This window comes from Aquarana catesbeiana, linkage group LG02 (genome assembly GCF_042186555.1).
Source record: "Aquarana catesbeiana isolate 2022-GZ linkage group LG02, ASM4218655v1, whole genome shotgun sequence".
Lineage (NCBI taxonomy): Eukaryota > Metazoa > Chordata > Amphibia > Anura > Ranidae > Aquarana > Aquarana catesbeiana.
In genome coordinates this window covers 741272121-741298519 of record NC_133325.1, presented here as the reverse complement: position 1 = coordinate 741298519, position 26399 = coordinate 741272121, and the positions used below count along the sequence as shown (strand labels likewise).

Here is a 26399-nt window from a genome sequence, read left to right as displayed (position 1 = left end):
TCGCTGTTTTCTAGCTGGTTTAAAGCCATTTTTGACATAAAGGGACACTTTTTGGTTGCTATGGACAATCTCCAGTTTCCAGGCAGAAAGAACAGTATATGCAATATAAAACTGCATGCAGGGCATGGGCCAGAGCACTGGGGACAAATGGGATGTGAAATGATTTCATACAGTACTGTAATCTGTAAGATTACAGTACTGTATGTGTTATGCTTTTTACATTTTTTTGAATTTGCCGCCAGGCTCCACCCCCGTGCGTCGCGACGCTCGCAGGGAACGGAGCCTGGCACAGAGAGGCTTCGGAGGAGGACGGAGCCCACGGACACTGCGGGGGACATCGCAGGATCCCGGGGACAAGGTAAGTAAGGAGGCACCAGGATCCTGCGATGCAATCCCGAGTGTGGCTCGGGGTTATCGCTAATGGTCCTGAATTTTAACCCCGAGCCACACTCGGGAATACCGCCAGGGAGGCTACAGACTATTCTTCAAAAATCATGAATACACATGTCCTAGTTAAAGCGGAACTTCACCTAAAAGGGGAACTTGCATATTTCCGCCTCCCTCCTTTGAACACAATTTTTTTTTATTTGGGAGGGGGGGGGGCACCTAGTATTGACAGGTACTCACTCCTATCTCCCCCTGGATCACCTAGGCTGTCTGAACATAAGTTTGCCTCCCTTCTCTTTCCCCGCAGCTTTCTAGGACACGTCACAAGTCCCAGAAAGCTGCAGGACCATTCACAGAGCGCAGCGTACCATGCGCAGTAGGAAGCTGGCCGTGAAGCCGCTAGGACTCGCAGCTGACTTCCTATAGTAAAGATGCTGGCACCGGGGACTCAAAGTCTGGTGAAGAAACTGCGCGGGAAGGACAGAGCTGGAACAGGTAAGTGTTCTTCTATTAAAAGTCAACAGCTACGGTATTTGTAGCTGCTGATGCTTAATTTTTTGTGGCCACTGAAGATCCTCTTTAGAGATGTGTTCGGGGATGTTCGAAATCCCACCAGGAACCCGACCCTGCACATCGCTAATCACAGGCACTGAGACGTTTCCCGGTCTGCAGCTGCACAGAGTTTCATTAGAGTGATTGTAAAGGTTCTTGTGGTACTGTTTGCGGCCCCACCCCCCCAAAAATAATTACCACTGGCTGCCGCTGGTTCTGACTGTTCATCTATCTGTATTGCCAAGCACACACTCTCAATGCTCTTCTTTCCCCCTCACTTCCTTGCTTTGGAAAGAGCAATGAACGTTAGTTGCGGTCACATTCACCGCTCTATGCACATTACAACTCCTAAATTCCTTTGTGCCCTCTGATCTTGCGGTTGCCAGCTTCTCATTTACTAATGATAGTTCCTCCTATTGCACTCCTCCGTGACCCAGATAAAACATTCCTGTAAATATACACATCATTCAGTCAAAAGACTGTGGGCGAAGATAGGTGGGTGGTGAATAGCCTGGGAGTAGGAATGCATCCTCGCACAAGTTTGTAGTCCATTTTGGGAGCGAGCACAAGAGGCTGGCTACGTTCATACAGTGGGAACATAACCACTCTCTAGCAGGAAGATAGAACAGCTAAAAAAGAAAATCAAGATTAGGGAGAGCCTGATAATCATATAAGGTACATTTTGGAATTAAGAATACATAATTGCTTATATATTCAGAAAACAAAAACAAGATTTTAGTATCACTTTAACCACTTCAATACCAGGCACTTATCCTGCCCAGACCAATTTTCAACTTTCAGCACTGTCACACTTTGAATGAAAATTGCGCGGTCATGCAACACTGTACAAACATAATTTTTATCATTTTTTTTCCCCACAAATAGAATTTTCTTTTGGTGGTATTTGATCACCACTGGGGTTTTTATTTTTTGCACTAAAAAAGAAAGTTTCTTTGTTTCTGTTACAAAACTTTGTAAATAAGTACGTTTTCTCCTTCACTGATGGGCACTGATCAGGTGGCACTTATATGCAGCACTGGTAGGTGGCACTTGTGGGCACTAATAGGTGGCACTTGTGGGCACTGATAGGTGGCACTGATGGGCACTCATAGGTGGCACTGATAGATGGTGCTGGAGGGCACTTATAGGCGACACTGATAGATGGCATTGATCAGGAGGCACTGACAGGCATCACTGATGGGCATAGAGTGCCATCCCTAATGGGCACCGATTGGCATCCCTGGTGGGCTTACCTGGTTGTCATGGGTGGGCATCCCTGGTGGCCATAGGTGGGCATCCCTGGTGGCCATAGGTGGGCATCCCTTGTTGGCACGGGTGGGCATTTTAGGGGGGGCTGCACTGATAATCTGTCAATCTGTCCAGACCCCCCCCCCCCCCTCAGAGCAGCCGATCGTCTCCTCTACTCGCGTCTGTCAGTGCAAGCAGAGGAAAAGCTGTTACAAGGCTTTTCCTGTTTACACTGTGATCAGCTGTGATTGGACACAGCTGATCACATGGTAAAGAGCCTACGTCAGGGGCTCTTTACCTAGATCGGAGATGCGGTGTATCAGACTGACACACCACACGCACGATCGTGGCTTATGTGATGCCATGCCAGGATAACAGAACCACTTTCTGGCTGTCCTTTTGCTATATGGTGGGTGGGAAGTGGGTTAAAGGAGAAAAGTGTGATTCTAAAAAAAATAAACATACATACTCGCCTTTCTGCTGCAGCATCGATCTCCCTCCGGCTCTACACCAAGAATGGAGTGATCACATGACCGCTGGTCGCTCAGATCTCGGTCTTCTCTGAGCAGAGAACAGTGACTGTCAGTCTCCACTCTCTGCCCTGCCCCTCCAGTGCACACTAGAATGCCGGGCTGCGGGGGGGTTGGGAACTGCTGGCTCAGCCTCTCAGAGGTGCACGGAGTAGCGGAGTCAGCTGCCTGTGTACCTGGGAGAACTGACACACCAAATATTGATATGATTTAATTTATTTTTACTGTTTATGCATTGATAAATAAAAGCTATTCATTTAGAGTATAACTAAATGGCAAAAAAAATAAAATAAATAAACCTGACCGGGGTTTAACTCTCCCTTGCTCCTATCCAAAATAGAAAAAAAGTTTTTTGCCTTTTAGTCCTACTTTAATTGGTTTTGAAAGCATCCTCACTTTACAGCATTTTTTTCATGTGTCTAAAACTTTAGCACAGTACATTTTGTACATTACAAGGATTTTAGAAAATTACAAAAGATTTTTACCCTTGGTTGTTCCTTTGAACTAACACCTGGATGACATTCATTTTGTGTAAAGTAAGGCTATTACAGTGTTGTAATAAGAGGAAAAACAACTGCAAATGCACAGTGCCAATCATGTGAGAAGAAAATGTTATTCTGGAGTAGTTCTGTACACAATGTTCAGGATGTCCCCTGGTTTCCATGGTTACAAAGAAGTGACAGTTACATTTTTTGGCAATTTTAGGAAATCATAGCTGGCCTGCAGATTGAAATTGAAAAATCCAGCAGGTCTTATGCACAAGAAGAACTTTCTATAGTTTTAGTTTAGTTAGCTTAGTAAATTAAGTGAAGCTCTGTAAAAGTGACACTATGGGCACTTTCACACTGGGGCGGGCTGGCGTCAGCAGTAAAATGCCGCTATTTTTAGCGGTGCTTTAACTTCGTTTTTCGGCCACTAGCCGGGCGCTCTTAACCCCCGCTAACGGCCAAAAAAGGGTTCAGAGCGCTGAAGCGGCGCTGCCCATTGTAATTTTTTATAATGGGAAAGGTAATGCTTGGAAGGAAGGAGGGAGGGGTGGGGAGATTGCAGGATGATTTGGGGTTTGGATAGGGAGGGACAGAGGTCTGTTGAGGGGGGAGTGAGAGAATGGAAAACCACTGGAAAAAAATTGGAAGGGGACCAAATGCTCAACCAAATGCTACAATCCCTGTATGAGGATATTCAGTCCAACATTAACAGAGCTTTCTCCCATACCCAATCCCAAATAACAGATCGCTGAACACACAGATGATCTGGAGAGAAAAGTGGGTGAAATTGTCATTGCTCACAATGACCTGGTAGATGCATACCAGAACCAATCAAGCGAAATTTAGCGTATTAAAGATAAATTAACAGATATCAAGGATAGATCTCGAAGAAATAATATAAAAATAAGGGGCATACCCGAACCAGTAACGCAGGTGGAATTGATCGGATATCTGCAAACCCTCTTTAAAAAAAAAAAATGCTCCCACCTGTTACTAAACAGGAGCTACTTATCGACCGTACACATCGCCTTGTCAAACCAAGCTTCCTCCCAGCGTCAGTAACACGTGACATTATCGCGAGAATACAATTTTTATATATAAAAGACTTGCTGAAATCCACAGTCAGGAAACTGAAAACACTGCCAGAACCATTCTCACACTACTCAGCGGGGATTCAAAGCAACCACTCCTCTGACCACCACAAGGAAACCACCTGCCCAACATCTCACAAAAGCATGGGAGACAGTTCCATCTACTTGATTCTGTATCACCCTCCTTAAATCCTCTGATGGATAAATCCCCCCTCACTTTCATAAAAAAAAAAAGAGGTAGAGGTGACTCGTGACTCCTAGGTTTTTGGTGTTTAATCCGCCTGATGAGTATGCTAAACATACTCAATTTTGTTCTTCCTGCCTACAGGAAAACCAGCTGTATCTCTCTGTTATATTATTCACATATCCTTTTTGTGATGTTGCCTTTTAAGTTTGTATACTTACTCTGAGGTACCAAATTACACAAGTTTGCTTCACAATTTTGCCTGCATTCTAATATTAGTTCCCCAATAGACATCGCCATGCACTGACAGTCAAAAACATGGTTAAAATTACCTCAATAAATGCCAAAGGCCTTAACACACCCTACAAGTACTCTGCACTATGAAAGGAAGCCATACGTCTTCATACAGACAGTTTATGCGTTCAGGAGGCGGATTTTAAACTATTCAAGCCTCCCACATGTAAACACAACAGTTTTTCACACTTTTTCTTTGCTAACGCTGAAACTAAATCAAAAGGCATTATGATGGCCGTCAAGCACTTGATACAATTCCAGTTACATTCATCCTACTTGGACCCAGCTGGACGCTTTATTATTTTACAGGCTACCATAAACAGCAACCTAATTACCCTGATGAACATATATGCACCTAATACCCATCAAAGCTCTTTCTTTCAAAGGGTTAGATAGAAAATGAAACAATATGCCCGAGGTCATATTATACTTTGTGGGGACTTTAATGAAACCCCTGAACTCCACCTTGGCCCAGATCCATACCCTAAAAAAACAACATAAAACGACAAATAGATAGACCCAGCCACAGCTCAAACACTCAACAAATTGCGCCAAACCCTTGCTGACTGCCTTCTTAGAAAGCATGAATATGCACTTAAAAAAATTGAAACGAAATTTTTATACACGGGCTAATAAGGCGGGCACGCTACTAGCCAGGCAAATTAAGCAATCCCTGAATGACCCAAAAAGGGAACAATCACCAACCCGCTAAAGATAGCAAACGCTTTCAGCAAATTTTACTCTTCCCTTTTTTATAACCTTCCCAGACTTCAAACCCCGTACAGAGGACCAAATAAAGACCTTTTTGGATTTGGTTAATCTCCCATCACTCTCCCCCTTCAAAACAAACTTCTATCCGTACCCTTCAGTTGAAGAAGTGCTTAAAGTCACCTACAAGCTCCCTGCCAATAAAGCTCCTGGCCCGGACGAATACAGCAATGAATAAAATAAATAAAATAAAACCTTCTTAGACATCTTATCCCCCATATATTAGCGTAGTAGCTAACCAAGCAACTGAAACAGGCTCCTTCCCTAGGGACACTCTAGAGGCCCTCATTGTAGCAATAGCCAAACCCAGAAAACCTCCCTTAGACCCCGTAAACTTTAGGCCTTGTTAGATAGTGATATCAAAATATTTGCCAAATTATTAGCCAACAGACTACAACCTATTATGGCCACCCTAGTGCATCCTGACCAAGTAGGGTTTAGTAACGGATGTCAGGCTCTAGATAGCACTAGAAGATTCATTGATTTAATTCAGTGGGCAGAGCATCACTAGATGCCTTCTCTGCTTCTTTCCATGTGTGCACTGGGGCTATCTTATATGCAGATGACATTCTCCTTGCCTTAACTGATCCCCCTCTCCTCTTTACCGGCGCTACAAACTATTTTAAGGGAGTTTGTTTCAATATCCCTATATAAAGTAAACAAATTAAAATTGTCTATACTATCACTTCGACTCCCTCCATCATTACAAAAACAAGTTTCAGAGGTTTCCTCTTTCTCTTGGGCGCACTCATCCCAGATAACGTATTTAGGTATTCGATTAAATTCCCCTGGCAACCACATTTTCAAGGCAAACTACTATCTATTGCTCAGTAAACTCTCAGAACTATTTAAGAGTTTATCCAAAGCTACAGTCTCTTGGGCAGGTAAAATAGCCCTTTCCAAAATGTTTATTTTGCCTCATGTGTTGTACTTTTTCCGATCTACCCCCCTTCCTATATTCCTTAAGACTCTGCAAAAAATGGTGAACAGTTTCATAAGGAACAACAAAAAAGCTAGAGTGGGTAAAGACTCTGTGTTTACACTCGCTTCCTATGCAGGATTAGGAACTCATGACCTTGCTAAATATTATAAAGCTTCCATTTTAGAACAAACTAAATTCTGGTGGTCGCCCTCATCAGTCAAGAGATGATCCTTCTTAGGACACAGCCAGCACTACACTTTGGACATGGGTCTCCACCTTAAAGCTTGCTTGCCGTGACCACAAAATAATTGCCTCAAACGCCCCACTTTCAGCACTATCCATAGTAATTCCAGACCTAGACATATCGCCATGGAGAAGCCGGGATCTCAACTTAGTAGCTCAACTACTTGATCAACATCAAATGCACTCCTTCCAAGACCTTACAAAAACTTTCGGCATTCCTCACAAAGATTTCTATAAATATTTACAAATCCGACACTTCCTGTCCCCCATGAAAAAAAGGGAGGATCTACTGTTAAAGTCGATCTACACGTTCTTCGCTTCGGAAAAACTGGTCAAACGGGGGATCTCCTTTATATGCACAGCCTTATGCTCTAGGATGATACTGGACAAGCTCCCAACTATGATCTCTTGGGAATGTGATCTAGGAATCTCCTACACGACCCTGCAATGACAACAAGCCCCATCTCGACCCAAAAAACTTTCCGATGCATCTCTCATTGGGAAAACGGCACAACAAGTATTAGCTCAATGACACCCTGACATCCATTCCCTATTATGTTGGAGGAAATGCGGACACATGGGATCCATTGGGCATATATGGTGGTTCTGCCCAAAGATCCTTACGTTCCGGAAGGATGTCTTTGCCCTTATTTCCTCTGTTACTGGGATGAATTGCCCTCTGACTCCAGAAACTGCTCTTTTTGGCATTTGGTTTGGACAAATGGCCAAGCAAGACTCATGTTTTTATTACCCATGTCTTAGCCATCAGGAGGGCCCTGGCCAACGCATGTAAATCAGAATATACTCCTTCCCTCCACACAGTTATAAACTTCCTAAATATGCACGCTACCTTCGAAAAAATGTTTGCACGAATTCAAGACAAAATCTCATTATTTCAGATCAACTGGGCGCTCTGGAATAAAGACGATAGAAACACTCTTGGGCCTTGTTAATGCTTCTTTTGCTCTCTTTCATGTGCTTTTTAGTTATATCATTCTGTTTGAAACCTATAGGGGGACAAAACTCCTCACTATTCTTAAACGAGATGCAGCTTTACATATACGTTATATGGTACAAGTAATTGATAAAGCTGTTAAACAAGCATTTCTTTCTCTACACCCTTCCCTCCCCCCTCCCCTTGCTTTCTCTTCTGACTAATATAATGCCTCCCCTTGCTAGATCCAATCTCCTGTTGGTGACTGATGGCATTATTTATACTGAGCTATATTTATTCTGTTGTATTTTGTACAAAACTCTTTTAATAAAGACTTCAAATAAAAAAAATAAAAAAAAGTCTCCATCCATCATTTCTATTTCTGTTGAAGTAATTTATTTCTGTAACACACATTGGAGCCTGCTGGGAGCGCCAGGGGTGAGGAATTGCAGTTCTTGTTGCCCTAATGGGCATAACTAGGTGTCTATTATGAAACCACCTTTTAAAAGTCCCTAAATTAGATGGATTGCTAGATGTCTGGAGCATGAACAGATTATTGTTATTATTATTATTATTATTATTCAGGATTTATATAGAGTCAACAGTTTGCGCAGCTCTTTACAACGTGAGGGCAGACAGTACAGTTACAATACAATTCAATACAGGAGGAATCGGAGAGCCCTGCTCAGTAGAGCTTACAATCTAGAAGGGAGGGTCAAGTGAAACAAAAGGTAACACCTGTGAGGAGGAGCTGATGGAGAAAATAAAAGTACGGTCGTTAGGTGGGTCGGGGTAGGCCTTGAGGGTTTTCGTGGATCGCCTAAAAGTGGAGAGAGTAGGAGTTAGTTGGACAGATTGGGGTAGAGAGTTCCATATGGTGAGCATGGCTCAGGATAAGCCTGGAGATGAGCATTGGAGCTAGAGAGCAGGAGGTCTTGGGAGGAACAAAGAACGATTTAGTTGGTATTTTGAGACCAGGTTAGTGATGTAGCTGGGGTCCGAGTTGTGGATGACTTTGTAAGTTGCTGTTAGAATTTTGAATTTGAAGGATACGTTCACATTTGGGAACATGTTATATGTTCCTTGTTTAACCACTTGCTGACTGGAGAACCATGTGAATATACGTCATTCTGCTTTTCTGGGTAGGGGGTGCACCGGCTATGCTGTGATAAAAAAACTGACACATCCTTGCTGACAGGACATAGCTCTACCTTGTTTACATACTCTGAGCACTGTCCTTTCTTACTCCTAGGCAATCAGCGGGTGCCGACGGTCATCCATTGGCTGGCACCTGCTGATCACCTAGGAGTAAGAAAGAACAGAACTCTGAGTATGTAAACAAGGTAGAGCTCTATCCTGTCAGCAGGGATGTGCTGTTTTTTTTTCCCCATGCAAAGCAGGCAATAAATACCAGCACATCCCTTAGTAAAAGCACCTTACAATACACACGTAAACAATGATTAGGCACACATTTAATCCTTTGACCGCTACCTGCATGTTAACCCCTTCCCAGCATATTTTTAGCACTGATGACTGTATTAGTGTAACTGGTTCCCACAAAGTGTCAAAAGTGTCAGACTGCCCAGGATACTATCGCCGATTGCCGCCATTACTAGAGTAAAAATACAAATTCCAGTGTAGTCGCTATAACTTTTTCGTGAACCAATCAATATACACTAACTGGGATTTTTATAGCAAGAATATGTAGAACACATATTTGGCATAAATTTTTTTTTTTTTTATTTAGATTTTGCATTTTTTTAAATGTTTTATGGCATTATAGCAGAAAAAAATATTGTGTTTTTTTTTTGTTTTGTTTATCGCGCAAAAATAAAAAAAAAACCCAATGGTGATCAAATACCACCAAAAGAAACCTCTATTTGTAGGAGAAAAAATGATATAAATTTAATTTGTGTACAGCGTTTTATGACCGCGCAATTGTCAGTTAAAGTAACACAGTGCCAAAAAAACAAAAAATGGCCTGCTCATCCTAAGCTTCGCCCCTTAGAGGGGAGAACACTAGGTCTTGTGTGTGCTTTCTCTTTGCTCCTATATGTACACCCTCTGCATCTGCGGATTCATGTGCTTATATGTGTTAAGGATGTGTGAGGATTTACAACGTGGTATCTGGAGTCACATTCCCTGAAGGGAACAAAGTGTGTTATGACCTTACTGGTAATGCGGGGGTCATAGCCGTGAGGTGAGCTTCCAGTTTGCACGGGTGGTGGAGACGCAAGGCACACGATGTTCACATTATCTCAGTGGTGATTGAACCATTGTTTGGACTTTTATGCTGATATTTGCATTATATTTGTAGATTTTTCATATTATCCAGCGGATTTCCACGTTTTTGGATTTTTATGTTTTTGTTTGCACTTTTTTCATGAGCTGTGAGAGCATCTGTTATTTGAGTTGCGCTGTTCTAATTATTGTCATTTTATATTGTGATTGCTGAGTGTTGTGAAATCACTTACGAAGTGTTAGCTGGCAGCGTTTTTTAAGCACGTATATTTAATTGCATTCCGCTTGCAATAATTGTTTTTTTGGTTTATTGGATTTGCTATTTTAAGTTGTTCAGAAAGGTGAGTTCCAGCAAGAAATTTTTAAACATGAGGTTTGGGGGTGACCAGTGCTTGTTTTAGGGGTGGGGGGAAGTTGTCAGTAGAGAGGCAGAGATTGAAGATAAGAGAGCTTACAATAGGTCCACTTTAACATTAAAGAATCATTAAATCCCCTTAGCTGATAAAGTCATAAATTGCAGCAGACCTCAGCAATTTCCATGTTTGCTGTGTGCAAATATAGAGGGTGAATCTAATTAGTGTGGACACAGACAGCGATAAGATCTGACAGGAGCTCTAATCCTTCCATGCTCTCCCAAAAAATTCTTGGCTATGTGTATACTTTAAAATGGCCACTAGAGGGCGTAAACTTCCTACGGATGGAATATTATCTCCTATTTGTGAGCTGAACGTAAGGAATCCAGCAAGTAGTTTTAAATAACAGAAAATTGTTTTCTGCTATTATTACTACTTCACAATTCTTCACTGGACAAAGAGAATTGTCATTTCGGTTTGATATTCTGGATTGCTGCCGATTTTACAAGTGTTCTGGTGCAGATGAAAAAAATAAAATAAAGAGTATAGTAATTGCTACGAAGCGTCATTCAATAGCCAGAGCTGTAGACACCTCTAAGCCGTGCGTATTATGTAGACGATCTATAAGCACAGGAAAAACTCTAGTGTAAGGCCTCTTTTTTTAGCTCCTATTTTTAGCGCCGTTTTTAGCAACACTATTCGGCCACTAGCAGGGCAGTTTTAACCCCCGCTAGCGGCCGAAAAAGGGTTAAAACCGCCCGCAAATCGCCGCTGCAGTGGGGCTTTGCCAGTGGTATAGCCGCACTGCCCCATTGATTTCAATGGGCAGGAGCGGTTTAGGATTGGTGTATACACCGCTCCTTCACCACTCCAAAGATGCTGCTTGCAGGTGTTTTTTTAACGTCCTGCAAACGCACCGCTCCAGTTTGAAAGCCCTCGGGGCTTTCACACTGGAGACACAGCAGCGACTGTTTCAGGGCACTTTGCAGGCACTATTTTTAGCGCTGTAGCGCCTGCAAAGCGCTACAGTGTGAAAGAGGTCTTAAAGAAACAGACATTTGCATTTTGGAATTTTATTTTTTACACAGGTTATAAAATGAAATCGTGCATCTGGTTGGTTAATATGGGCAACGTATATGATTTCCCATATTTTGTGGCCGCGATATCTACAGTGCTTGTTGAACTGTAAATCAGTACCAGCCTTCTATCCAGAGAAATGACTATATACACAATTAAAGTGGAAGTCTATGCTAAAACTAAAATCCCTGCATCTATAGATATCCACGATCTAACACTAACCTATATAGCCCTGTGAAGAAGAAATCGGTATACATACCTTTTCTTCAGGTGATCCGACCCGATCCCATGTCATCTGCGGTGTGGAGGTGGGTGCAAAGGACACGTCTGACAATGGAAGCCCCATAGTTAAGTCTATAGGTGACGTCACTTCCCTTTCATTTCACAGCCGTTGTTGGCTGTGTCCTCTGTAGAGCTTCCGCCACTAGAGATCGGGTCGAATCGCCTTCAAAAAAGGTATGTATAGAGAATTGATCTTTACAGGGCTAGATGGGTTAGTGTTAGAATGTGGGTGTCTATAGATGCAGGGATTTTTGTTTTAGCATGGACTTCCACTTTAACCACATGAAGACCAGGCTTTTCTGGCACTTTTTGTTTACAAGTTTTAAATCAGTGTTTTTTGCTAGAAAATTACTTATAACCCCAAATATTATAAATTTTTTTTTTAGCAGAAACCTTAGGGAATAAAATGGTGATTGTTGCAATTTTTTATGTTACACAGTATTTGTGCAGCCGTTTTGCAAACGCAATTTTTTTTTTGGGAAAAATACACTTTTAACGAAATAATTAAAAAAAAAAAAAAAAAAAAAAAAAAAACCCATTTTTTTTTACGTAATGTGAAAAATGTACGGTGAGTAAATACCCATCATGGTCACATTTTTAAAATTTGCACAAGCTCGTGAAATGGCGACAAGCTACAGTACTTAAAAATCTCCATAGGCAACGCTTTATACATCTTTACAGGTTAACAGTTTAGCGTTACAGAGGAGGTCTAGCACGAGAATTATTCCTCTCACCCTAACTTTCGCTGGTATCTTCAACCATAATCCTGGTAAACCACTTGCAAACCGCAACCTATATATACGTATTGCGGTCGTGAACTGATTTGCCTATGGATTAAAATTGTAATCAATAAAGTGTTCACAGCGCTTCACTTTTTCCACATTTTGTTATAATGCCCCATAATGACAACATGAAAGAAGTTTGCTTGAAATCTTTGCAAATTTATTGAAAATAAAAAATGAAAACAATCCCATGTACATACAGTAAGTATTCACAGCCTTTGTTTAACACATTGTTGAAGTACCGTTGGCACCAATTACAGCCTTTTTGAGTGTGATGCTACAAGCTTGGCACACCTATTTTTGGGCAGTTTCTCCTATTCTTCTTTGTGGGACCTCTTAAGCTCCATCAGATTGAATGGGGAGCGTCGGTGCACAGCCATTCTCAGATCTCTCAAGGGATGTTCAATCGAGTTCAAGTCTGCGCTCTGGCTGGGCCACTCATGGACATTCACAGAGTTGTCCTGTAGCCTCTTCTTTTGTTATCTTGGCTGTGTGCTTAGGGTTGTTGTCCTGTTGGAAGATGAACCTTCACCCTAGTCTGAGGTCCAGAGCGCTCTGGAGCAGGTTTTTCATCAAGGCTGTTTCTGTACATTGCTGCATTCATCTTTCCCTCGATCTGACTAGTCTCCCAGTTCCTGCCGATGAAAAACATCCCCACAGCATGATGCTGCCACCACCATGCTTCACTGTAGGAAAGGTATTGACCAGGTGATGAGCGGTGCCTGGTTTCTTCCAAATATGATGCTTACTTATTCTTATTCAGGCCAAAGAGCTCAATCTTTGTTTCATCAGACCAGAGAATTTTTTCCTTTAGTCCTTTAGGTGCCTTTTGGCAAACATCAGGTGGGCGGTCATGTGCCTTTTATTGAGGCGTGGCTTCTGTCTGGCCACTCTACCATACAGGCCTGATTGGTGAAGTGCTCCAGAGATGGTTGTTCTTCTGGGAGGTTCTCCTCTCTCCACAGAGAAATGCTGGAGCTCTGTCAGAATGACCATCGGTTCTTGGTTACCTCCCTGAGACCCTTCTCCCCCCATCGCTCAGTTTGGCTGGGCGGCCCACTCTAGGAAGAGTCCTGGTGGTTCCAAACTTCTTCCATTTAGGGATGATGGAGGCCACTGTGCTCATTGGGACCTTCAATGCTGCAGAAATTTTTCTGTACCCTTCCCCAGATCTGTGCCTCGATACAATACTGTCTCAGAGGTCTACAGACAATTCCTTGGACTTCATGGCTTGGTTTGTGCTCTGACATGCACTGTTAAAGTGGAGTTCCACCCAAAGGTTGAACTTCCGCTCATTGTACTCCTCCCCTCCTCCGGTACAAAATGTGTCCTGAGGAGTTCTCTAGCAGTGCAGAGAAAGCCATCTTTTACCCATCTTGTGTTACATTTAGGCAGATGGCCACCATTTTGTTGGAGCCTGACGAGTTGTTTCTGTCAGTCTTGCACCAGTCTTATCACATGCTGATCCAACTGACACAGGTTTAGAGGGGCATTTGAGCGGTACTATTTTCGTTGTTTTTGGGCATCATATGCACACTGCGCTTGATTTACACATTTTGCATGTGGTACATTGTCACGGATCTATGGATCAGGCCTTTTGTGTTAGGCAGAGCTCCCATTTAAAATATTCTCAGCGGTCCAGAGCCATGGTGCCCATGAGGTCAGTTGAGACACATGTGGAGGCATGGGGGGGAGGGGGGTGCCGGTGCCACTGAGGCAGTAGTATCCATACCAGATGCTTTATCCTCTGTGCATTTTTAGCCATGTGTATATGCCACTGGGCTGCACAACATCATTGGTTGTTATGGTGCAGGCCACGGCATGCACCAATGCAACCACTGACAATGTACAATCTCGCCGCCTGCGTCCTAGCAACGATAGATGCTGTGCAGCCTGGTTGCTGACGTCCCTGAATCCAATGATTAAAGGGGTGGGGCATGACCCTATTCTGATCCTGCTACCGTTGACACAACAACACACTTCTGTTCTGCTTTGTCTGCCATTGTGATAAAGCCCTCCCAAAATGTTTTCCGTGCTTGGCATCTGTAAAACTTTATTGAAAATATCTAGAGAGGGGCAGAAAATGTTTCTGCAAAAAGCAGTATAGGTTTCTTGTTTTTAAAATATTTATCTTCATTTTTCAAACACTTGGAAGTAGAAATTGATTCTACAAAGCTTTAAACTGCATTAATCTGTTGCATTGAATGCCATGAAATTACCATACAAATGACTTTTTTCTTTCTTTCTTTTTTTTTTTTTTTTTTTCTTTTGTTATTTTCTTTCAATTTCGTGGCAGTGCAAGTGTTAGCAAGATATTTAATTTACTCCATGAGCCGTGCTGTGAGTCACTTATTAAGTGTTTGCAGTCATGGTCCGTTCACAAATCACAATTCTACTCTGTCCTGGAGTTGTGCCGTAACATCGGACCATAGAAGCTGTTAATGGACTGCGTCCTGCAGAAAGTGGGACTCCTGCGAAATCTTCAGCTTTTTCCCTTTAGCCTTGCCCTCATTGCTGACATGAGATTTGGCCTTTGGTCTTCTTTCTTCAACATCTATTGTAGCAGCCGTGTTCTGTAGCCTTCAGATATTGTTGAGTTGTCGGCATGTTCTGTTTATAGGGTACAAAGTGTAACGTGTAAGTTGGAGGAATTATACAGTACTTTTTGCTCTCCTACTGTTGCATGCCTTGTAGTATCATATAGGATTACAATTTCTGCAGGGGCATTGTGACCTCCTGGTAATGGCTCTGCGGGTATGCAGGCCAGTTTACTACCGTACTTTCTGCAGTTGCCATAATTCAAGCCCAATTTCATCTTGGGCAGAAACCTGAAAAAAAATCAGTGTATGTATGTATGTATGTATGTGTATGTGTGTGTGTGTGTGTGTATATGTATATATATATATATATATATATATATATATATATATATATATACACACACACACACACACACACACACACACACACACACACACACACACACACACACACACACACACACACACACACACACACACACACACACACACACCGTCTGTGATGGATTTTGGAGTTAGGTCCATTCTAAGCTCACACAGTGGATCTGATTCCCTAAATAAGACAACAATCCCTTGCCTTTCCGACGAATATGCCGGTGCAGCAAAGGGTCTTCTGTATGTATTTGGCCGGACTAATCGGCCTCATCAAAGGGGAACCCCCAGCAGAGAATGCAGGCTGTGATAAGTAAGGATTCACAGCACACAGAACACCAAAATCGTATTTGGCTCCCTAGATAAACTGGAAATTGGCAGAAATGGAACCAGTTAGTCTTTTGTCAACTCTTGGCTGGGAGTCTGGCATCTTCCCGTTCCTGACTTGTCGCAGAAATGCTGAGAATTGGTTTGTGACAGTGATTGGGAGCTTGTAGAGATTTTATAAAGGAAAGAGATTGCCAGCGGCATTTTCTTCCAGCTGAAGAGATTATGTATTAGGTTTCAAGTAGAAAAATATCTCTTCCCTTCTGGCTGTAACATCCTTCATACCGAAAGCCGATTTTGTCAGTTAAAGAGACCCTGTCTCATATCAAGTAGTCTGCCATTATTTTCTGTAATGAAAACCATACTTTATATTTCTTATCTCTTACCGACCATGTAATACATATTCACGGCAGCAAGGAGGGTGGGAGGTAACGTCGTACATATGCATAAATGGCAATGAAGGTTTCTGTACTCCAGAACGTGCTTTTAGCACAGCACAGTGGACGAGCTGTCACAGACGGCTCCCAGTCTCTGGTTATGGTTGGGAGCCAGTGGGGCAGGCTCCAGATCGTGAGACTACAATGATGGTCAAAGCATACATCGCCAGCACACCATGGGTCTTCAAGATCACTTCCAAACGTTTAGTAAAGTCACATGACATCAGTAAAAGTGCAACGTTTCGTTTCTCTTGATGAGTGTCTGTCACTGCCCCCTTAGTTCTTTTAATCCCCGCCACACCAGAAGATTATGGTTGAGGAGGTGGGAAAGGACATCGGAGGAGGAAGATTTTGGCAAAAGGAGGACACGGGAGCACAAGGTACACATCTCGCTTTAACCACTCCAGCCCTGGAAGGTTTTACCCTCTTAATGACCAGGCCATTTTTTGCAATACGACACTGCAATACTTTTTTTTTTTAATTCTTTTTATTGTCGTTTTCATACAGCATACAAAAAAACGAACACAGAACAATTGAGAGTCAGTCTGATACCAGACCTCACTCTCCAACAAATTAAAAAATAAAACTCCGAACACGTCTCAGCATTGGGCCCGCAGCATAACTCTGAGGCTCGAAATAAGAACTTAATACCAGTATACAGTGGCTTGCAAAAGTATTCACCCCCTTGGCATCTTTCATGTTTTTTTACCTCCCAACCTGGAATTAACATAGATAGTTTGAGGATTTGCATCATTTTATTTACAGAACATGCCCACATCTTTGAAGATGGTGTGTTTTTTTAATTTTTTTTTTTTTATTGTGAAGCAAACAACAAAATACGACAAAATAACAGAAAAAGTCAATGTGCATAACTGTTCACCCCCCTAAAGTCAATACTTTGTAGAGCCAGCTTTTTGCGGCTATCACAGCTCCAAGTCACTTTGGATAAGTCTCTATGAGCTTGCCACATCTTACCACTGAGATTTTTTTCTATTGGATTGAGGTCTGGGCTTTGACTAGGCCATTCCAACACATTTACATGTTTCCCCTTAAATTTAGCAGTGTGTTTGGGGTCATTGTCCTGCTGGAAGGTGAACCTCCGTCCTAGCCTCAAATCACACACAGAGTGGTACAGGTTTTGTTCAAGGATTTCCCTGTATTTAGCACCATCCATCTTTCCCTCAACTCAGACCACTTTTCCAGTCCCGACTGCTGAAAAACATCCACACAGCATGATGCTGCCACCACCATGTTTCACTGTGGGGATGGTGTTCTTTGGGTGATGTGATGTGTTGGGTTTGCGCCAGACATAGCGTTTTCTTTGATGGCCAAAAAGTTCAGTTTTAGTCTCATCAGACCAGAGCACCTTCCTCCATACGTTTTGGGAGTCTCCCACATGCCTTTTCGCAAACTCAAAAAGTGCTATTTTGTTTTTTGTGAAAGTAATGGCTTTCTTCTGGCCGCTCTGCCATAAAGCCCAACTCTATGGAGCGTACGGCTTATTGTCGTCCTATGTACAGATACTCCAGTCTCTGCTGTGGAACTCTGCAGCTCCTCCAGGGTTACCTCAGGTCTCTGTGCTTCCTCTCTGATTAATGCCCTCCTTGCCCGGTCCGTGAGTTTTGATGTGCGGCCGTCTCTTGGCAGGTTTGCTGTTGTGCCATGTTCTTTCCATTTGGTTATGATAAATTTGATGGTGCTCCTAGGGATCATCAAAGATTTGGATATTTTTTTTTATAACCTAACCCTGACTTGTACTTCTCAACAACATTGTCCCTTACTTGTTTGGAGAGTTCCTTGGTCTTCATGGCAGTGTTTGGTTAGTGGTGCCTCTTGCTTAGGTGTGTCAGCTTCTGAGGCCTTTCAAAAAGGTGTTTATATGTAATGACAGATCATGTGACAATTAGATTGCACACAGGTGGACATCATTTCACTAATTATGTGACTTCAGAAGGTAATTGGTTGCACCAGAGCTTTTTATGGGCTTCATAACAAAGGGGGTGAATACATACGGACATGCCAATTATCAGTTTTTTATTTCTGAAAAATAGTTTTATGTATATATTTTTCTAATTTTACTTCACCAACTTAGACTATTGTGTTCTGATCCATCACATATAATTCAGGCTAAAAAAACATTGAACTAAAGGCTGTAATGTAACAAACTAGGTAAAAAGCCAAGGGGGGGTAAATACTTTTGCAAGGCACTGTAGGTCTACTTTACATGTAATCTATAATTCCCACTTTTACAGTTTGGTAGTTACAGTAACTCGTAGACCCTGGATTTTTCTAAACATATTTCATAAATAACGTTCACTTCTTCAGGAGAATATTGGTGGTGGGTATTAATCTAATTTTTGCATTATATATTTTATATTTATACCCATTATGTTATAGATTCTTATCCAATGCCAATTTTCTCCTGAAGAAATTAACATTGTTCATGAAATGTGTTGAGGGAAATCCTGGGTCTTTGACAGGGGTGTCCAAACTTTTGACTTTCCTGGGCCACATTGAAAGAAGAAGATTTGTCTTGGGCCCAATTTTTTTTTTTAACATTTTAAGTAAGTTTAATATTTTGTGTTGAGCCGCATTCTTATCCATCTTGGGCCTCAGGTTGGATACCCCTGGTCTGCGTTATACATTATCTACCAAACTGTAAAAGTGGGAATTATCGATTACATGTAATGTCTAGACCATAGATGGGTAAGATTTCAAATGCAAATTCTTAGGAAATGAAGGTTCTAAGAAAGTTTGTTTTTCGAAATATTAGTGGGTCAAATTGACGTTTGTTTTCAACCCCACTGACAAATAAATTCAAAGCAGCGGGATGGGAATTTTTTCTCAAATGAGCGAGTTTCTGCTGTTTTTGTTCAGTAAAGTAAATTCATTCCAAAATCAACTGTTTTGACTGACATGTGGATGTTCTGAAAAATTTTGGACAAATTTTTGTTCCAAATTGTATCCATCTATGAAAAACTTTGGCCCTGCGAATATATACGAAAGGGGGGCTATGAATTCTGTATACTGTGAACAATTGAATGTACATAGACAGGAGTACCAACTAGAATTTATGGTTTTAATATTATAATTGTTTTATGTGGTTTATGTAAAATTGAGAAATTTTAGATGATTTTCCTCTTTTGTGTCAATTACAATTTAAATATACCTGGAGGTGCCATTTAACTGCTTCAGATCCGCACTATAGCCAAATGACAGCTACAGCGTGGATCTGCTTTTCCGGGAGAACGTCTATTGACGTCCTCCCCTTTGCAGGCTCGCCATGCCCCCCCGAAGGGCGCACACTGTGATCACCCGAGTCAGTGAGACTCGGGTGATCACAGATCCGAGTAAGGGGCCGATCCTGGCCCCTTACCACGTGATCAGCTGTCAGCCAATGACAGCTGATCACATGTTGTAAACAGAAGATTTGTAATCGTTTTTTTTTCTCTTCTTCTCACGCTGACAGCGCGAGGATAAAAAAAAGCTGATCACCGGCTTCTGTTTGAAGGGACATCAGTCCCGAAGAGGAACAGCCTGTTATGTGCCCACAAGTTCCACCTGCCAGTGCCACAAATCTGTGCCCACAATCGGTGCCCACCAGTGGTGCCTCATCAGTGCCGCCTACCAGTGCCGATCAATGACCATCTATCAGTGCCACAGCTATCATTGCCACCTATTAGTGCCCTTTAGTGCCATCCATCAGTGCCCACCAGTGCCACCCCATCAGTGCCGCTTATTAGTGCCCATCAATGTTGCCTTATCAGTGCCCATCAGTGCAGCCTATCAGTGCACATCAGTGCAGCTTTATCAGCGTACATCAATGAAGGAGAAAAATTACCTGTTTGCAAAATTTATTAACAAAATATAAAATGGTTTTGTATTATTTATGTTTTTTTTTTTTTTTAAATCTGTCTTTTTTTTTACAGTTTTTTAACAAAAAAAAACCACAGAGGTGATAAAATACCACCAAAAGAAAGCTCTTTTGTGGGGAAAAAAATGATAAAAATTTCATTTGGGTATAGTGTTGTACGACCGCGCAATTGTCATTCAAAAAGTGACGGCGCTAAAAGCTGAAAATTGGTCTGGGCAGGAGGGGGGTTTAGGTGCCCAGTAAGCAAGTGGTTAAATTTAGAAACCTGTTAGTTGGCATTTGGTGCTATGGGCTTATTTTTAATTGCTGGAAACATCATAATTCTTTAATTCATCTTTAAATCCATCTCTTATCACCCTCCTATTTAGAGATCCCTTTGCTTAATGTTGATGAAGAAAGAGATAAAGGGGAGAAAAGAAAGTAGCATAATGTTCAGATTCTGGGTATTTGACAATATCATTAGCATGTTAATGCGGCATTCACTGACCCGTTCTTTCACTGGAGCAGTCAAATATATCAGAAATGGTCACCACCTCCTGTTACACTGTCACAGTTCAATTAAGTGGCCTTTTGTTAATAATTTCAAATTAATTGGGTAGCAACAGTTAATTAAACGAACATTACCAGAAAAAATTCAATTAAAATTTTTAATATAATTTTTGTTAGACGTTTATACCAGAGCTGTGTAAAACTGTAGTATTCATTCCCCCCCACCCTGTATTTTTAATTTATTTTTTTCTAATTGCAATCACTTCAATCAATTGTGTGTGCCCAGATCATCTTGCCCTTGGAGGGTTTCTGTAGAGAGGATTTTATGGGAAGGCACTAATAAATGCATTTTACTCTGCAGGAAGGACTGTAACGCAGCAGCATTTACGACTGCTCTGTACAGCACTGATAGAAAAGCATTAACACACCATAAATCACAAATTGTAATGTCCTTACCAAAGTGTACTCATTCGGATTTATTCAATTAGCAACGCAAAGGGGTGTATTTATTAAAAAAATGTGCAGAACTATTCTGTGAAATTGCATGGACATAAATTTAGGGGGGAAATCAAATTTTATAAGGATATTGTCTGTCCACGTTGAATGTTACACTTTATATGGTACAAATTAGTATCTGGAAAATACTGCATTATGACCACTAGATGGAACTGATAATCATAGGGATTTAAAGCCAATTCCACCCAAAAGTGGAACTTTCACTTATTTGCTTTCCCTCCTCCGGTGCCACATTTGGCACCTTTCGGGGGGGAGGGGGAACGGGTACCTGTTTTTTGACAGATCCCTGTCCCCACTACCGGAGACAACGCCGCAGCGCTGTCACTCGCAAGTTTCGGCCCCCCTCTTCTTCCTTCCGCCCCCGGGCCAATTAGCCAATTAGAAAGCTCAGTGCGTTTTCAACCATCTGTAAAGCCGAAAAGCTACACTGCCGGTTTCCCTTAGTGGAGATGGTGGCGGTAGCACCAGACAGCCAATCCGAAGATCGGCTGGGGTGCCAACATCGCGGGCTCTCTGGGCAGGTAAGTGTCCATGTATTAAAAGTCAGCAGCTGCAGTTTTTGTACTGGCTGGAACACCACTTTAATATTTATTATGATTGCCAGCTCCACCTAGAAGCCCAAATGTGGTATTTTTGTGAAACGCTCTTGGAAGGACGTATTTATCAATGCATAAGGTGAGTTCAGAGGCTGATGACTGTGTATACTGGTGGAGATGTAAGGCTTGTCAGGGTCAGCTTGGACTACAAGAAATTGGCACCCGGCCACACACAGGATCAGCAGACTGAAAAGATAAGATGATGAGAACTGACGTCAGCTCAGTTCTCCACCTATAGAATAACACCCCCAAGGTTCTTCTATGGGTGGAGAACCAAGCTAAAGCCGAGTCTCATCAATTTTTACTATTTGAGCATCACAGTCTGCTGATCCTGTGTGCGGCTGGGTGTGATTTTCCTATATTCTTAGAAGAACATTTGACCTGGAGCCAATTAACATTTTGATCAAAATCGCGTAGAACTAATGTACATACAGTTTCACAGGATGATCAGCTCTGCATTTTTTTAATAAAAATACCCCAAAGTGAGCAATCAGATGAAAAGAGAACCCCTGTGCCGTCAGATAAAAATGAAATGATACTTCATATAGGATGCATCTCAAAGTATTGCTCACAAGTTCTGATGCCCAGGGATCCCCAATTGATTTTGACCCCACCGGCACAGAATTAATATACACGGGTACACCGGTTTCACAGGACGACAAACTCTGCAAATGTTATATAAAAAAATACCACAAAGTGACCAATCGAATGAAAAGTGAAACCCGTGTGCCCTAAAAGGAATATAAACTGTTACTTTATTAAAGATACATCTCAAAGTGCTGCTCACAAGCTTTTATGGTACCCCTAAGAAAATAGGGAGCTTTTTTATGAAAACAGGTTCCACATTTCAAGTTGCTTGCTTTGGTCTACCCCTCTTTTATTTGCATATTGAGGCCAGTGAAGGTCCAGTAGTAATGCTCAAGAGGTAGGTAAGCATGGGCCAGAGCTGGCAGCCATAATAGAGCCACCATCCAGCAGCTGGTGCTACGTACTGTTTGAAGTAAGGGTACCTTTACGTTTTTTTACAGACCTCCCAGTTTAAAGCTGAACGTCAGCCATTTCCTTTAATTGGGGAGATTTCCCTTTAACTCTTTTACATCCTTTACAAGAAATGGTTGGTACAATCGTTGTCGGGACAGAAAGCAAATAAAACAATGTCAGAAGTTCTAGATCTAGGCCTTACATAGCTGCTAAAAATGTGTTTTTTTGCCTGTGTCCCCCTTGGAGGAATTTCCTAATACTTCCTGCCCTGATAGGAAGTGAGGTGAAATTTCCCCCAAAAAGTATACAAATGGCATTATTAATCGGACAGTCTCTACTTCATCTCCAGAAATAAGTTTTGTATCTAGTTCAGATTTGAATTACTGACTTGACTTAAATCTAAACTCTGATTTGTTGATGTGTTACTTATGTTCATATAATTTTATTGCTTTTAGCTTTATGGAAAAGGACAATGTATAAATCCTACAGCGGTCTGAAACCATGTCATTTTCTATACATTATGCATTTTTCCTGAAGTGTGCTTTATTTGTTATGCATACTAGTACAGTTATTTTAAATATTTTATGAGGTAAAATATTTTACCGAGATTCTTGTATTTCAACGTGCTCAAAGAGAAATGTGACTTTTTAAGAAAAAGGCCTCCTAGTCGGCCTGGTGAGAGACAGCTGTTTTCGAGCAGCCGTTGCATGCGCTGGATTTATCTGTGTGTGGGAACGCTGAGGGAAGCCATTTTGTTAACTGTGACTAATGTTCTAGCAAACAGAGGAGACCGCTGTTGGGGAGCGGGAGCCAATATTTGGTTCTGCACTACCACTTTGCAGCATGAAATGGTATTTAGAACTTCACACAAACAAGGAGCTATTTTATGAGCCAAGACAATATTTGTGCCTGCACAGTTAAAGCAATATTTCCCAATATTTAAATAATGATATTTGAAGCGCTTCACAATGTGCATGAAAATGAATATATAAGAATAAATATAAATAGTCAAATAAATCCAGCGGTGAGTAAAAATTCCTATAAAATCCAGCAATCAAAATAGTGTAAAATTATAAAAAATTAGTGACACCAAATGTGTAAAAAATTCACATAAAAAATCCACATAAAAATAAATATATAGGGATGTATTCAGAAGGTTCAATTATACAGGTGTAGAATCCTGATTGGTATAGAGCTTTTGATCACTAGCAAAGCTGTTTAAAAACACTTGCTTAATTAAGGTGCTCATTGATAGTACCAATGTGTTTTTTGCTTCTATTCACAACCAATGTGAGATTCATAAACCGGCAGATAAGAGAAAAAAACAATCATTGTGCAATAGTTAGGATACCAAGGTACACAGGCAAACTTCAATCCACTCACGTGTGCCTTATAATGATAAGGCATATGCAGGTTTTACTATAGCAGTCAGCCGCCTTAGACAGGAGCAGATTCAGTGCAGTACACTGTGTGAAACTGCTGATCTGCACAGAGCTTCCTTGGCTCCTCCCACGCGTTACATCACAGTCACGTGACTGCATATGCCTTATCATTATAAGGCACACGTGAGTGGATTGAAGTTTGCCTGTGTACCTTGGTATCCTAACTATTGCACAATGATTGTTTTTTTCTCTTATCTGCCTGTTTATGATTCTCACATTGGTTGTGAATAGAAGCAAAAAACACATTGGTACTATCAATGAGCACCTTAATTAAGCAAGTGTTTTTAAACAGCTTTGCTAGTGATCAAAAGCTCTATACCAATCAGGATTCTACACCTGTATAATTGAACCTTCTGAATACATCCCTATATATTTATTTTTATGTGGATTTTTTATGTGAATTTTTTACACATTTGGTGTCACTAATTTTTTATAATTTTACACTATTTTGATTGCTGGATTTTATAGGAATTTTTACTCACCGCTGGATTTATTTGACTATTTATATTTATTCTTATATATTCATTTTCATGCACATTGTGAAGCGCTTCAAATATCATTATTTATTCTTTTTAAGTGACTCTGAAAACACTCTCTTTTGATAGCAGCCTCACTTGGTTTTATGTGTAATTATCAGCTATTTAGCATCACAGCGCTTTGTGTTTTATATATATTATTTCCCAATATTTAATGTCATTTTGAGGGGAGAATTTCGATCTGTAGTGCACCGCTGGCTGCGTTCAAAATTAAAGTGACACTAAAAGTATTTTTTTTTCAAATAACAAACATATCATACTTACCTCCACTGTGCAGCTCATTTTCCACAGATTGGCCCCGATCCTGGACTTCTGGGGTCCCTCGGCGGCTCTCTCGGCTTCTCCCCGCATCAGATAACCCCCTGGGAGAAGCTCTCTCCCGGGACGTTACCTTGCGGGCCCCCTCCCATGTCCAGCATTCGGCGTCCATTCGGCATCTCCACATCATTGGATTTGATTGACAGCAGCGGGAGCCAATGGCTGTGCTGCTATCAATTTATCCAATCAACAGCAGTGAACCCCCTAGCAGAGAGAAGGCGTGTCCCCGTGGGACAAGTTCGAGGGTTCAGGTAAGTAAAACTGGGCAGCTGGGAGCTGCTCACTGTCAGGTGTATTTTCACCTTAATGCATAGGATGCATTAAAGCAGGATTCCGGGCAGCTAAAAAAATTTTCTAAAGTCAGCAGCTACAAACACTGTAGCTGCTGACTTCAAAGCGGAGCGCCGCCGAAAATTTTTTTTTTAAAAGTCAGCAGCTACAAATACTGCAGCTGCTGACTTTTAAAACATGGACACTTACCTGTCCAGGGCGCCCGCGATGTCGGCACCCGAGGCCGAACCGTCTCTCCGTCCTCGGGTGCTGCCGCCTCCATCTTCGGTAAGGGAATCAGGAAGTGAAGCCGTGCGGCTTCACTTCCCGGTTCCCTACTGCGCATGCGCGAGTCGCGCAGCGCAATACGGATGGTTCCTGCTGCCTCTGGGACCCGTGTGTTTCCCAGCAGGCAGCGGGGAGGGAGCAGGAAGTGGCGTAAATAACCGCAGATTCTGCGGCTATCTATGCCGGAAGTGAGTACAGATACCTGTAATATACAGGTATCTGTACTCCCCTCCCCCCTGAAAGGTGCCAACTGTGTCACCGGAGGGGGGGAAGAATCTGATGAGTGGAAGTTCCACTTTTGGGTGGAACTCCACTTTAAATAAGTAAACTTACCTGTCCTGGGTGCCCGCGATGTCGGCCGCCTGAGGCCAACCCGTCCCTCGGCTCTCAGGTCCCGGCACCGCCATCCTAGGTAAGGGAAACAGGCAGTGGAGCCTTGCGGCTTCACTGCCCGTTTCCTACTGCTAGCGGCGTGACGATCTGTGAATGGCCCCGTGGTTTTCTGGGAACACACACAGTTCCCAGAAGGCAACGGGGCCGCTCAGCTAGGAGCAGAACACGCCGCGGAATAGGAACAGGCATATTAGGTAGACTGCCTAGCAACAAGGGTTCAGGTAAGTATAACTTTTTTTTTTTTTTTTTTTTAAATTTTTTCAGGATTTTTGGTGTAATTTTTTTTCCAGCGTGACCCTCCACTTTAAGGTGAAAAAACACTTACCTTTAGAACCCCTTTAATAGACATCTGTTTTTCCTTTTTACAGGGTAAAGACTACTTTATTAAAGTTGAACTCAGATTTTTAAACATTTTAAACCTTCTGTATAAAAACAAATATTGACCATTTCTACCACATATCCATGCTCCATTACTGAACCCTAATTTTTCCTCAATCCAGTATTGGCCACCCTCTTCAGTAGGGATGAGCTCAGGCGTGTTCTGGTCCTAATCTGAACCCACCTGAGCTTTCCTGCCAGAAAGCTGTCACTGCGCACTGCCAATCATAAGTGGCTGAGGCATTTCCCACCCCGCGGCCACACAT

At 42.0% G+C, this 26399-nt stretch overlaps 1 protein-coding gene across 1 annotated transcript in view; it reads left to right on the top strand.

Annotated features, from left to right (window-relative positions):
• Positions 1-26399, top strand: part of MRPL39 (mitochondrial ribosomal protein L39) — a 171805-nt gene that overhangs the window by 5209 nt on the left and 140197 nt on the right. The gene's annotated exons all lie outside the window — the stretch shown is intronic.